This window comes from Gossypium hirsutum, chromosome A10 (assembly GCF_007990345.1).
Source record: "Gossypium hirsutum isolate 1008001.06 chromosome A10, Gossypium_hirsutum_v2.1, whole genome shotgun sequence".
NCBI classification, from domain to species: Eukaryota; Viridiplantae; Streptophyta; class Magnoliopsida; order Malvales; family Malvaceae; genus Gossypium; species Gossypium hirsutum.
Genome location: NC_053433.1, coordinates 13,094,476 through 13,106,813, shown reverse-complemented (window position 1 = coordinate 13,106,813; position 12,338 = coordinate 13,094,476). Strand labels below are relative to the sequence as shown.

General features: G+C 29.8%; 1 long non-coding RNA gene and 1 pseudogene across 1 annotated transcript; both read left to right on the top strand.

The window, feature by feature from the left end:
* Window positions 1–359: 359 nt before the first annotated feature.
* LOC107896078 (uncharacterized) lies at window positions 360–3,004 on the top strand. Its single transcript, XR_001683582.2, has 2 exons — window positions 360–418; window positions 2,761–3,004. It is a non-coding gene; the product is annotated as an uncharacterized lncRNA (long non-coding RNA).
* Window positions 3,005–4,575: 1,571 nt separating this feature from the next.
* On the top strand, window positions 4,576–8,408 carry LOC107895685 (cytochrome c oxidase assembly protein COX11, mitochondrial-like; annotated as a pseudogene).
* Window positions 8,409–12,338: the final 3,930 nt, after the last annotated feature.

Here is a 12,338-nt window from a genome sequence, read left to right as displayed (position 1 = left end):
AGACCTCGGGGATTTTAAACTGAGCCATAAATATTTTTATAAATATTTATGGAGTGTTAAAAAGTTAGTATTAAAGTTTCGTTAAGAAATTTTAAAGTTCCGATAATTAATTGAACAAAAAGGACTAAATTGTAACAAATGCAAAATTTTGGGAAATGATTAAATAGCTTAAATGATAAAAGGAAGAGGGCTTAAAAGGAAAATAGACCCAAGGTCTATTTGGGCTGGACGGCAGAGGCATGAAATCAGCAAGAAAGTAAGGAGAATTAAGGGCAAAATTGGAAAATTGCAAAATTTGCTTAATAAAGTTAGGACCCAAGTGGAATTATCTAGATTTCTCTTCATTTTTCTGAATTCTCATCAGCTAAAACACCATGGAAGGGCTTCTTCAAGCTGGTTCTTCATATTTTTATTACAAGTAAGTTCAATTCTTGACTATTTCTTGAAATTTTTGTATTTTTATGACTTTTACAACTAGGCCCACTTGTTAAATCCATTAGTTTTTGATTTTATGAAAGAAGTTGAAAGTTGATATGAATATGTGCTGGAAGTATATGATGATTTAGCATGAAATTAGAGCTTTAAATTGTTCATATGCTGATTTTATTGAAAGAATTGAATAGAAAGTGAATGTTTGGGACCTAATAGTAAAAGAGTTTGAAGATAGAGTTATATGTGGAAATTCTGAATTTCAATATTTGTGTAACAACTTATAATGTCTAGTAAAGTACTAATTGAGAAAATTAGATTAATTGAGGGGTTAATTGAGAAAGGACCGAATTGTATAAACTGTGAAATTTGGGGCAAAATGGAAATCAACATTTTGCACTAAAGCAGTTTTGGACAGCAGCAGTAGTGTAACTTTGAAAAATCACCAAAAATTGTAGAGATTGAATTAGAGGATGAATAAAATATGAAACTAAAGCTTATTGAGTCTAGTTTCTTATAAAAGAAATGACGTGAGCAATGGAATTGTAAATCATGAGATATAATAGATTTTGTGAGACAAGGTCAGAATGAATTCGGGTTCCCCTGTTCTGACTTTGGAAAATCATTAAAAATTGTACAGAAATGATTATGAGTTATAGTTTATATGGTTAGAATCCTTAATGAGTCTATTTTTAGAAGAAACAAGCTAAAACATCATCCGAATTCTGTACAATGAGATAATTAATTTTTAGTGAAGAGTGGTCGGAACTGTCAGACAGCGAAACAGGGGAAATTTTAAAGAATAAACTGTACTATATGGCTGAACCAAAAATTATGAAAATTTTATGGTATGAAGATATGTGAGTCTAGTTTCAGGGAAAATTAACGGATCTTAATTTGGAGCTCTGTAGCTCCGGATAAAAATAATTTAGTGGCTCTGACTCGGATAAACAGCTTTGAATATACATGTTAGTGAGTGTTGAAATTATGGTTAATGTTGTTTAAGTGTGTTATACACATTAAGGATGTGGAATGGAGAGGAGGAGGAGGAAAATTGGGAAATATATGAATGATTCGTGTATAAATGGTCATATGTTTGATTATAACTCATAAACGATGAAATATGAATGATGCTTATTTTTGTGCATTATTGGTCATGGTTTAAGCTCATGTGTGAAAATAAAGTTTCATAGTATGTGTGTATGGTATATTCAGTATATGATTTGGCATGAAATAATACCATGAATGGTTTATGAATTAACACATGTTGGTAAGCCTGATATATGAATAAATGATCAAATTGAGCGGAACGCCGGATTTGAGTACTTCTGATCAAGTGACAAAGTGATAAGTGGTAGCTTTAGCTACACTTATCTGATCAAGTGACAAGTGGAAAGTGATAAGTAATAGCTTCGGCTATACTTATCTGATCAAGTGACAAAGTGATAAGTGATAGCTTCGGCTACACTTATCTGATCAAGTGACAAGTGAAAAGTGATAAGTGATAGCTTCGGCTATACTTATCTGATCAAGAGACAAAGTGATAAGTGATAGCTTTAGCTACACTTATCTGATCAAGAGACAAAGTGATAAGTGGCTACACTTATCTGATCAAGAGACAAAGTGATAAGTGGCTACACTTATCTGATCAAGAAACAAAGTGATAAGTGGCTACACTTATCTGATCAAGAAACAAAGTGATAGGTGGCTACACTTATCTGATCAGGGACAAGTGATAAGTGATCATACGTAAGACCATAGTTATACTATTGGCAAAGTGAAAGTGAAGTACTCAATTTTCCGTGACCGTTCCCTAATTTGATTAAGGATGGTAAGTGACAAATGGGCCCAAAAGAATTAAAGTAAATGGATAAGTGGTAGTGTATTTATATCAGGACGATGTTGTTATTCAAACTAAAGTGATATTTTCATTGCTAAATTGAGAATTTCATAAATGTGTTATTGAATGTTATAATCAATAAACATTGAGTTAAATAGTCTCATAAAAGCGATTATTGGCTAGAGTTAGGCTCCGCCAAATCTTAAGTCCAAATCCTTGGAGCTGGTGGTCGTAGGCGTCCTCTTCCACTATAACTGGCTTATCCTGCTCGAGAAGGGTTATTTAAAAACTAAGGATTGAACCCAAGGCGGAACGAGACAACCGGAGGCTGGAATCTTGCCACATAAGAAACTTTCTCTTTTCCCAACTCTATCTATTTTTATATTCCTCTTTTTTTTAATTTCTGCAATTTATTTAATTTCGCAATTTCAATTCACTTTAAATTCTATTTTTATTTTTTCAGATTCTTAATTCTATTTTTTATTTTTTAGGAACGCAGGTTTTCTTGGCCAAGAAATTGGGATTTCAAGAAACGGGCATTCGTACAATCCGTTCCCTGAGGATTGACCCTACTTCCCCTTTACTATTATTTTTACTATTTTACAGGGAATAGGATATTTTTGGTGCTCTCAACGACGCATCAGTTGGGATGATGATAAGTGTCTTATATAGGGTATAGTAAGATATTAAAAGAATAAATATATAAAAGAAATGAGACACATGATAATTTTTTAAGTTTGCTTTGGAATTAAAAATGCACTATTAGTATACCAAATGCTAACTCTTATAACAGGGGAGAAGCTAGAAAATTCTTTTGGGGAGCGAAATTAAATTGTAATTTTTACAATAGTAAAAATATAATTTTACTATTTTAATAGCCTAAATATTTATAATTTTAAAGGATTAAATCAAAATTTTATCATTTTTAGGGAGGTCAAAGTGCAATTTTACCTTTACTAATTTACAATTTTTAAATTTTTAAAAAATCTAAATAGAAAATTTTTCATTTTAAGGGGTTAAGGCCTTTGCTAGCCCTTAGCTATGCCTTTGTCTTATAATATAAGCTTATCTAGATCTTAAACCCAATGTACTTTTCATTTAATATATGTAAGCTTATTTATTAAAAAATTTATCATAAATGATAAGAGAACATATTTGGCACATTGTTAGTGGAGTTTTTAGACTCCACAAGTAGATTCACGAGTTAACAAGTGTTTTATAAGGGTATATTAAAATATTTAAAAAAGGAGACATATGACTATTTTGAAAACTACTTGTAGAATAATAAAAAATATATTGTCAATGTATCAAATACTAACCCAAATGATAATTATACTTTCTTTTTGTCTTTTCTTTTATCTTTTAAAATATTTAGTACACTATATGTGGAATGTTTAGATTTCATAAGTAAGATTAGGATGATGATGAGTGTCTTATAAGATATAGTAAAATATTGAAATATATATATAAAAGAGTTTTTAGACCCATAAGCAAAGTTAGGTTCATGATGAGTGTTCTATAATGTATGGTAAAATATAGAATATATATAAATACATGAAATAAGACATGTGGTAGTTTTATAATCATTCTTATGGAATTGAAAAAATACATTGTTAATATACCAAATATTAACCCATATATCACATTCAGGATGAATTGAATTTTTTTCTTTGCTTTTATATTTACATCATTTATTTTTCATTAAAATGTTTTAAGATTGTATTTAAATAAAAGTAATTTAATAAATTAATCTCAAATTTACTATATAATTGAATTAAATATAAATATAAAATATTTAATCTTACTTGAAGTAAAATATAATTTAATGAGGACTCAATACAATTCTAAAATAATTAATTTTCATTATTTTGTAACTAAGAGTATAGGAAATTAAGAAAATAACAAAAAGAAAAAACACATGATACAAATAACAATGCTTTTATCTAAAATTTATGGAAACATTTTATCTTTGTTAAAATTTAAGTGATAAATGCAGTCACGGAGCTAAGCGGGTAGGTAGGTGTCCTACCCTAAAATGAAAAATTTTCTATTTAGGACTTTGGTCTCTTCAAAGATAATAAAAATTTAATTTAAACATTTAAAATGTATCAAGATATAAACTATTAAAATAATGAAATTATATTTTTATTATTATAAAAATATACAATTTAATTCTGATTTAATTTTTTTTGACCCCACTAGATAAATTAATATTTTTGAAGTAAAAATATTTTAGACGTAATCCATCTTTTACCCTAATTTTTAAAATAAAAAGGAGGATAGTGAGTAGTGACACATATAACAGTATGTTTGGTTGGCTTAATGCTAAACCATTACAGGTGAATTCAGTGGCCCATCCCTATTCCATCGTTTGGTTGGTTGTAATAGGCTATATTACAGCCATATTCTATACAGCCTTATTCAAGGCAAAACTATCGTTTACCATTCAGCACTCTATCCACGGAATACCCATTCAGCGTGTGTGAGTTTCAACTTTACCCTTCTCCCTCTTTTTCGTTCTCACGTCTGAAGCAACTTCTTTTTTTCATTCTTCCCATTTCCTTCGAAACTTCTCCTCTTTTTCATTGTCACGTCTGAATCATCTTCTTTTTTTCATTCTTCTTCCTATTTCCTTCCAACCATCTCTCTCTTTTTCATGCTTCTATCCAGTGATTTAAATTGCGGTCGCGGTCGCGTTTTCAGTCGCGTCGTGTTTGTCGCGGTCGCGGACATAACGGACGCTATTGCAGTCACTGCGGGTATCGCGGTCGTGAATTTTACATTACTTATTGTGTATTGCGGTTATAGCGGGTTTCGGCAGTAACGGTTTCGGACGGTGCCGTTACCGCTATATAACGGCCGCTATTTCGGTAACGGACCGCTATTTAAATCCCTACTTCTATCCTTACCAACCCTTTGACAAACCCTATTGTTTAGTTTTATTTTTCCCTTTGCTTTCGTCTAGCTTCCTGTGAAGGCTAAAGCGGCTCCTTTCTTTCAGCTACCCACGCTTTCAAGCTTCCAACTTTCCCAGAAGCCCCAAGGCTGAAACCAAGGAGAAGACGCTACAAATACTAATTTGGGATTCCATCCTCAGTTTTGGCTAATACCCTTTCCAAGGTATAAAACTCTCTTTATTAATTTCATCATTTTATTTCAAGCTTTATGTCCTTAGTTTTGATATGGGTTACTTTTATTCGACTCGTTCATGCTCAAAATTTGGTCCTTTTTGAGCAAATTAGTCGATGCTTTTGATTAGTTTGATAGTGGGTACCATATCATATGTTTCTTTTATGTGAAAACACTGCTTTGCTCCTTTGAATTTGGAACTGGTAGACTGTTGTTGGCCTTTAGTCTGCTATATATATATGCTGTGGAAAAGTTATTGGCATTTGTGCTATTTTTTATCCTATCCTTTTATTATTTTCAGGCTTTTCTTCTTCTTTTTTTCTATTGGTTTTCAACCAGAACATATACTTGTTTTCTTTAGAGTGTTGAAGAAAAGATTGCTCGGCATGAAAAAGATGGGACAGTAGTAACAAGGTGCGCTTTCTAGGCTTTGGATGTAAGAGCTTATCTTCATCTATATTTTTCATGATTATCTTCATAATGTCCTTTCTGTTAATTTTATTGTGATTCTATTTCAATGCTTAGTTTTTGTACTGTTTTATGTGTTAAACCTGGTTCTGTGGTTTGCTTCTGCTTGTAACATTCTCAGTTCTACTTTTTGACATTTTCTGCTTAGATATGTATATGTTTATTTGGCTAGTTGTAATCATGATTATTTATTATTATTGTTATTGTTTTTAAAGTGTTTTAGAGCATGAAGTCATTCCCTCAATGAGAAACCGGTTACCATTCTTCTTATTAGAAAAATGATGGGAAAACGTTGAAACTTGTTTGTTACAGGAAACATTTGAGTATGATGGGGAAACAACTTAAACCAATAATGGTCTTAGTATGTTATTTCTGAAACAAATCAAGAAGGGAATGGGATGTTTTATGAGGTAAAACCATAAAAGGTGTCATAAGATTGATTGCAGGGTATCACTCCCTTCCGATTATACTCTTTATTTATATATAGATGCGACTTTTTTACAAAAGGGTAACAAATAGGAATGAGGTGGTAAATTTTAGTATCATTCATCATTTCACATCAGCCTGTTTGTTCAATTCAATTCATGCATTTCTAAAGATGCTATTATGAATATGTTAGACTCGCATCACGATATGATCTTTCTTGTACTTCTATGCCTTTGTTTGAGAAATTTTCTCTTATCCTTTTAGAGAGATAGTAGTGCAATTCAATGCTGATGTGGCGGATGGAATGCTGTAGAAATTTGTTCCAACTCAAAGAGAGGTTCTTAACTTCTCTGTTGTTTTAGGGCACTGTAGAGTGCTTCTTTTATCAATTATTTTCTTATTTTTTTTATTTTTCTGCTAGGTGAGAGTCAAGCCTGGAGAAAGTGCTCTTGCTTTTTATACTGATGAAAACCGAAGTTCAAAACATAACTGGTGTCTCTACTTATAATGTCACCCCAATGAAGGTACTGATACTTACTCATGCTCCATTATGAAATTTGGATCTTTGAAATTTGTTATTTCTAAAGTTAAGTTATTGGTGTTTGTTTAGATCTTTGTCAACCTCTCAAACGTTATTTGGTTGTGTGAGCCGTTAGGCTTTTTAACCATTTCTTGCTAGCTTAGGTTTGACTTGTGCTGTTTAGGCTTGAATTATGTGCATGATTTAGTAGTCTTCCTTTCAATATTATTGTTCAAATAATTTATTCTTTGTCATATCCTTGTTACTACATTTCTAGTTTGGATTGAGAAAATTGTCTGCTGAGCTCTGCTACTCATTTATCCTCTTGTGCATGTCATAGATTCCATGACATACACTTCCTTTTCTCTTTCTCACTCCGTGTCTAAATTTATTTCTAGAATTTTTCAGTGGAGCCCGCATGAGTCTATGCCTAACCTCATTATTTTATATTTATAGTTTGCCATTGGGGCTTCTAGGTGTCACAATAGGTGAATCTGCAAAATTGTTTTTCTAATGGTCTTAGCTAGGAAGAGTCTGTATTACAACTGTTAATTTAATCGGAATATTTTTTGATGAGGGTATCTTCAATTTTGAGATAAAATTATTACAATCAACTCTTGTTTTAATTTTCCTTTTGCAAGTAAAAAAGGAAATAATATTTATGTAAGATAGGCCTAAAATATCCAATAGCTAAGATAGAATTCCAATCCTGAAGATGGGCCCGTGAGGCAGGTTAAAGCTCACTTTCGAACCACACAATTGTTTTCATATGTTTGTACCAATACTTGGCTTTCTTTATCCTCTAATTTTTTTTATTTTTTATTTTACATAGTTTGATTATCCTTTTCTACAAATTGGATGACCAAAGAAACATTAGGCGAAAGACAATGAGCTTGTTATGAGATGATAAGCTAGAAAATGGAAGCAAAAAAACCTTTAGGGCGAAAAAATTGATTACATTGGAACACATTAACTTGCTGGTAATGTTTGTCATTATCATATCACAAGCCTTAAAACTTTGACTTGGTTTCTTGCTTGTTCGTGTTCCTCTTCAGGCTGCTGTTTATTTCAATAAAATCCAGTTCTTTTGCATTGAGGAGCAGCGTCTTCTTCCTGGAGAGCAGATTGACATGCCTATAAGTCTTTTTATTGTTGAAAAGGAAAAACTTGTTGGTGATCGTCAACTAACCTGTACTTTCTTGCAGGTTTTCTTCTACATAGATCCTGAGTTTGAAACAGATGCCCGAATGGATGGTATAAACAACCTGATTTTATCATATACTTTTTTCAAGGTTTCCGAAGAATAGAAGGGGGATATTTAAATTCATAGTGAAAATAGAATATCATTCACATGAGAATAAAAACTATTGGTTAGGATCCCATTTTCATATACCGGGAGAAGAGGGAGAAGAAACATTCTTTTATCGGAATTATTTTATTATTACAGTCTCCTTTCACCTCTTTATGGTGGAAACAGTCTATTTTTGTACCAGGCTCCTCCCTCTTCATACCAAGGAAGTGCAGAACTTGTGTAAAATCTGTGGTTGTTCTAGTATGGAGTAAATGCGATGTCACTGTCTGTATGTGTTTTATCTACTATGGAGTTCCTATCACTGTTTGTCTGCATTGGTCGTTATGAGTTTTGAATCATACCAAGTACATACACGAGCATATTCATCGTAATCTCTTGATATAATTCCTAAATCTTAGTACATTGAAAAAGAAAAAAATGAACATAATCAAATTAACTAAAAATGGTAGGTTTTAATATATGAGCTGTTAGTAATAAACTAATTTTAATTGCTAATATTTAGTTATTTATATGATTTGTTTGTGATAACAATAAGGAAAATGTTTTTCATTCGTAGTAAGTTTAAATTTATAATAATTATTTTTTATTTTATATCTAATGTTTTAACACTCTTAAGTTAGTGTGATGAAGTTGTTGATGCCATATATAACAATACTAAACCAATCCATTGCGGTACAAGGAATAATATTTCTGTTAACTATGGAAGATGGGAACCCTATCCCAAGTATAACTATAAAAGAAGAAGAAAAAAAGGGCAGCTTAAGCCTTGCAAAATCTTCATCCACTTCCTCTTTTATTAAAAGAATCTGTATTTAACTTCAAATTCAACTATAGTATGATTTGCTTCTGAATCTTTTTGTTTAATAAGCTAATGCTCTTCTATCAGCTGAGTGTAAGTGATAAATGCTTTGCCTCATTCCCAGCAGACAAAGTTCATTGATGAAGAAAGGACTTATTTGATGTTCATTGGATCATGCCTACAATAATTAATTACCAGAATGATTGGAAAGTTTATTTCCTTCAACCATTTTCGAGTTTGATTATCAAATAAATTCATGAATCTGTTTCGATTTGATCAAATTGGTCAATCATGGATGTTCGAATTTGATCAAATTGGTTGGTTTAATCAGGAATTAGTTGGGTATCAAGTTAGAAAAGACATCAAATTGGTTGCCTTAGGTTGGGTATCAAGTTGGAAAAGGCATCAAATTGGTTGCCTTATGTATTTGTATAAATTGTTGAATTAGGTTAAAAAAACTAGTTAGTCGGTTTTTAATTTTTATAAATATTATTTTTATAAATTTTTAATAATTTATTCAATTAATTCATTGATAAATTAGTGGTAAAATCAATTTGACTATCGACTTGGTTCTTAAAACTTTTAGCTTGTAACTTTTTGTTAATATATGAATATTATGCTTGGATGTGAAATATAATTCTCAAGTTATTTATTATTTCTAATATTTTGTTTTTTTATTGTAGAATAATTAAATTATTTGTTTCACTAATGATATTTTAGCACATTAAATATGTATTACAGTTTAAAAATAATAAAGTAGATTATATATTTTTTTATAGTATTATATATTTTGATTTTTTAATTCATATAATAATAATTATATTAAGAATGTTATTAAATTAAATTTTTTATTAAATTATATTTAATGATAATTATGTTAAAATATGGTTAAATTATTTATTATTTATTATTAAATTATTTTTAATAATAATCTTATTTAATAACAATAACAGTAATCATCTAGCTAAAAAAAATTCTGCTAAGGGTATTCTGGTCATTTTAATTTTTTTCCTTATGCTATTACAACATCATTCCATTCAACCAAACACAAGAATCCTATTACAGTTCTATTCCATTTCATTCAACCAAACAGTTGAATTACTGATTACAACTCTATTCAATTACAGCTCTATTCAATTACAGCTTTATTCAATTATAGCCCTATTCCATTACAATGAACCAAACGTACCGTAAGAGTGGCATTGAGGCAACGATACCGTGATGATGGCGTTACTAACAACAGCTACACTGACAACAAAACTCTCTAATTCCTTCCTATTCGTGCCCATATTCTGATTCTACACCTAAATCTAGCTCTTGCGTCAAATTTCAACTTCAGATCGACAGTTTTACTTGCCTGTATATCTCCCCTTGGCCTGTTTTTCGTCGAAATATTCTTACGACGAGAAACAGACATGTTTGCATGGCTGCAAAGTAGAGAAAATGGTTCGTCGCTCTTCTCTCGACTTCCCCATAGTAACTCCTTTCTTCGTTTTGCTCGTTTCTTTTAAAAAAAAATCTTTTCTTATTGGAAATAAAAGATTGAATTTATATATGAAGACCTGGCCCTAAAATATGAATGGGTTGCTGGATAATATTATTATGAAACCACTTAACGTGTTGGTGACCCGGAACAGCAACTTCAAGTTGATTACATCAGATTGAGAGTAACACCAATTTAATTAAGAGTTTTATTAATAATATAAATGTATAGATTTTTTAAGGAATAAATATAGAATGAGATTTTCAATTTTCAATTAAATAATTGATATTTTATTTGTATTATTACTAAATTTAAATTATATTTAAGAATAAACTAATAAATTTTTATAAAAATATTTTTTATAATTTTTTAACTTATAATCATTTTAAAAAATATTAAAATATGCCATAAATCCTTGTACTATTAAAAAAATTAAACTGCTATTTTTTTAGGCATTACAAAAATATTTAAATTTTCATTTAGAATTTGAAGAATTGTATTTGGTGGTTATAGAAAAACACAAATACCCGGTTCAAGGTTAAAAGTCATGATTGTCATTCGATTCGCTAATTAATTCCCTCCTTGAAACACATGCTTGAGCTCAATTTCCCAATTACAAGTAACTAGTTTTTTTTATGTTCTGTAGCACAACATTATCCTAACCTATCTTAGCCTTCATACAGATAAGATTGAAAACATGAGAGTATTTATTGAATAATCAAAGAATGGCTATACCAATAAGTGTTGGGTGTATTTATTTATAAAACACATTATACTTTAAAGAAAAAGTTTAAGCTCAAACTTTAGAGATAATATTGTTTGAAAATCAATCTTGATTCTCTTTTAGAAAACTTAAATACTTGAATGTCTCAAATTAAAGAGTTCAGGAGTTTTTTATGATGCTTATGATGCTTATGACAGACACAATTCCCTTAAATGATATCATACCCCATGATATGGTGCGATAAAACTTGTTCTATTTACATTATTAACATCGACTTTATAATATTTGAGTTCACAATCTAAATAGTTCATAGTTTCAATTATAAAAACTCAAATACACTTAATTTAGAGAAAGACTTATACTAGTTTATATCTATTTTTATAACACGTAAATTAAGTAAAAGTTATAAATTTTATAATATATAAACTTTATAAAAAAATGTCTCATAACACTTGTTATAAATAATATAACTTTTTGTCATAACTTTAGAGAGTTACTTTTATAAATAAGCTATGATAAAAAAATTATAACCTTTTTTATGAATAAGTATATTAACATGGACATATAAATAAATTAGGTCCATATTTGGCCATAACTTTATATAAATAAATAAATAAATTACAACATGTAAATTATTTTTATAATAAAATATTTTAAAATTTAAATAATAATTTTTTTTACTATAGCTTTATAAAATACATAATTTATTTTATAATATATTTTTAGGATTTATAATATAATATATATTTTTTGCTGTAATCATCCCAAAGGCTCTTATGTGTTCTTAACTATAATATAAATTTTTTGAATAAATCTATAATATAATTTTTATAACTTATATAAAAATATATTTTTAAATTTGGATTCGAATGTAATTAATTGTGTAATTATGTAATTCACACTCTTGCTTTAAAATTGAAAAGTGTAATTGAATGCTTTAATTACATTAAATTTAGTGAGATTTACCAATTATAATGTTTATCCAAACATATTAGTATTATGTAAGCCAAGTGAGTCTTAACTTGATTGGCATGGGTATTGTTGCTAGTATAGGAGGATTAGGGCTCGAGTGTGTTGAAGCGCATTATCCTCTTATTTAAGGATTGGGGAGGGGCCATGGGTAGACCTGTCTATGGGTTGGGTTACCTGGCCTGACCTAAAGACCTGTTCGAAAAGTGTGACGGTTTGGTTAAAAATATAGGCTCAAA